Source organism: Syngnathoides biaculeatus, chromosome 4, assembly GCF_019802595.1.
Source record: "Syngnathoides biaculeatus isolate LvHL_M chromosome 4, ASM1980259v1, whole genome shotgun sequence".
NCBI lineage: Eukaryota > Metazoa > Chordata > Actinopteri > Syngnathiformes > Syngnathidae > Syngnathoides > Syngnathoides biaculeatus.
Genome location: NC_084643.1, coordinates 2,881,004 through 2,884,230, shown reverse-complemented (window position 1 = coordinate 2,884,230; position 3,227 = coordinate 2,881,004).

Below are 3,227 nucleotides of genomic sequence, written 5' to 3'. Positions count from 1 at the left end.
CAGTAAAGTCTTTATTTTTCCGATTTCAGTTGTCCGGATATTTGAAGTGTGCCTAAAACGGAGCCCAGTGACACACCTGGACTTCTGTCCTGAGTCTCTTTATCTTATCCTCACCCTTATCCTCGTCCTACTCTATCCCTGTCCATTAGCCGGAGCCTCGACCTCCACTCTAGCGTTTCCAGAGAAGTTGCGTACACACCTGTCCAGTGCAGATCAGCAGCTGCCTCATCTGTGGCCACAAATGATGAAGCGTGTTGACCACGCATGCACCAGAGCAACAAAAGAAATAATAACAATGCTGCCTGCTTGCTACGAATTGCTTTAAGAAGTCGGTCCTTTTCATTGAATTGGTTACTGTTTATTTTTAAACAATTTGGGGCGCTTTGAGATGGATGGGATTCTAGCTAATGAATTAAACGATGTAGCTTTTCCAAACGGGAGTCCTGCTGCATACCTGGAGCCTGAAGCTTGGCGTTAATCCGGTTCTTAAAGCACCAAAGTAAAATCAGGCGTTGGGTTTTGTACATATTTCCGAACCACCAATCTATACGAAGAAAGTAAGCAAAAGCAATGACTAATTCTACAGTTCTTGGAATACAGATGGGGGCTCGGGACCGACGAGGATGGATGATTTCACAGAAGAAGAAAAAGAGAAAAGGAAAAGAAGAAGCAGGCTGAGGAAGATGGCGAGGGCCCGAGATTGCATCTCTGCGCAGAATGCGGTTCTTCCTCCTCCTCCAAGTTGGGCCCTCGGGCATGGCCCGGTCTGCTTCTCCTGCTCCCTTCCTCCTTCTCAACCGCCATATGGACACTCCAGATCTCATCAAGTCCCGCCTCCGCACAATCGACAATCTTGGATGCGTTTAAAGGAAATTGGCGGCTATTTCTTCTTGTTCTGGTAGAAGCGTTTCCATTAGCGGCTAATCCCTCTGAAAGGACTCACCAAACTTGACATCAATGAATTAATAAAGTCCACACAGCACACAGATCATATGAAGACATTTTTCCCCCCAAATCGCATGACAAAACGGGACTAATTTATTTTAAGGCGCTAACAATAAGCCCCTCCCCATTTCTGTCCTTCGCTGTCTTTCCTCGCATCCCGACCAGTCTGGGATTTTATCACGCTTGCTTTGGTCATTACATCACAATTATGGCGCTGTTGGTATGAGGGAAATAAGGGATGAAAAAAAGGAAGAGTGGAAAAAAAGCGACAGATAAAATGTAGGTCAGTGGAGATGCGCTCGGGGCAGTTTCTCTCTCTCTCTCTCTCTCTCTCTCTACGGTTGCGCGTCTCTCTCCCTCCGTGGGCCGCAGCGAAGGAGGCTACGAGGCCGGCGCTGAACGCGGCGGCTCCATCCCGCACCTGCCGACCCGCCGTGACGGGACCAGACCTTTCCGGCGCAGACGGGACAACGCATATTTGTGCACCTTCGTCATCCCCACTTTTCTCAAACTTCCAAAAGTCGGAAGTCACCATGCAGGAGTCAGAGGTGACAGAACCTCCATCACATGGAAACACATCCGTCCCATTGCCCATTAATCAGCCTGGCGTAAAAAATGTAAAGAGTTACTTTGCAAACTCACGAGGAACACTTGAAACTTTTCAAATTCTAAGAACGCAAAATATCGGCGAATGCACACCACTTGGATGATCGTCGATCTCCAAAGTTTAACTTCCACGTGGTCGGAATTTGTTAGTTGACGGTACGAGGGGGCTAAACCACAAGACGTGCATGATTGGAACCACCGGAAGCCTTTCGTGTCAGTCACCGTGGCCCCACGCGGTCCTGTTTGAGCAAGACCCCACCCTGAACGTCATCCCTAAGGACACCGGAGACTGGTCACGAAATCGGAGCTGCGCTTCGTCCTGTGACGTAACATCATCAACCTGCGCGTACGTTGTCGGTGTCTTAAATAAGTTGCGACGGTGTGTCGATTCCGTTTCCAGTTGGCAATCAGCAGCAGCGTGGACCGCTAAATAAATGACTCTGGTTGCAAAAACTGATGGAATTGCAAGTTGTTGACTGCCGGTTATGTGCACGACATCATACTGAGGGGCGTGTCTAAAGTGTATCCAACCTGATTGAGCTTGAGTGGATTTTAGTTTTAACTCTGCACTTGATTTCGTGAAATGATACGACAATCAAAGCATGTTTTAAATTCACGTTTATCCAGTCAAAATGCCAAATGTCATTGACCATAAAGACATGTTGTTTGAGGCGGCACGGTGGATCACCTGGTAAAGCGTTGGCCTCACAGTTCTGAGATCCCGGACTCGCCTGTGTGGAGTTTGCATGTTCTCCCCCCTGCCTGTGTGGATTTCCTCCGGGCACTCCAAAAACATGCAACATTAATTGGACACTCTAAACTGCCCCGAGGTGTGATTGTCTCCGTGTGCCCTGCGATTGGCTGGCAACCAGTTCAGGGTGTACCCCGCCACCTGCCCGTTGACAGCTGGGATAGGCTCCAGCACTTCCCGTGATTCTCGTGTGGATAAGCGGTGAAGAAAATGGATGGTTGGATGGATGGAAGGACATGTTGCTTGATGCATTCATTTACATGTGTTGTGGGTCTAAAACTGATCAGAGATGGATTGAGAGTTATAATTTGGATACATTTACCACATAGCAACCTGTGTTTGGAGTGAGTTTTTAAAAAAAATATTATTGTTCTGTTTGTACAGTATCTGGACCTAGCTGTAAAACGTGGTTGAAATTAGTTTGTATCTGATTTGGCAAATCTCTTTCAATTCTTGAGTGAGGAAATCTGAGCTTTTTTTTTTTTTGGGTGGATGTTTAAAAACAAGCAACAATACTGTACTGTACATGCAGTACTGGGCTGAGGACGTTTTTCGTGCGCCGAGCCCACGAGCGTGCGTGCGAGCGAGAGCGAGTGGGAGGAGCGTAAAGTGCTCGTGTCCAATCGTAGCAGGCGGGCAAAGGCTCTCCACGCCAGCTCGCTCCCCCCGGTACTTCCCCCCCTCCCTCCTTCCCCTCCCTCAGCCGGCAGAAAAGAGTGCAAGCCTCCCACAGCGGCGAGAGCGCAAATGTCATGCAAGCGAGCGCGCAGCGAGCGACACGCCGAGCGACCTCCGTCCGTCTGGGATGCTTTTAGCGCGCAGGCCGCCTCCGATCAGGGCAGCCCGCGGTCGTCGACGCTCTTTTAGTTGTTGTTGTCGTTGTTGTGGTGGTGGTGGTTGTCCTTGTTATTTTTAACCGAGGATC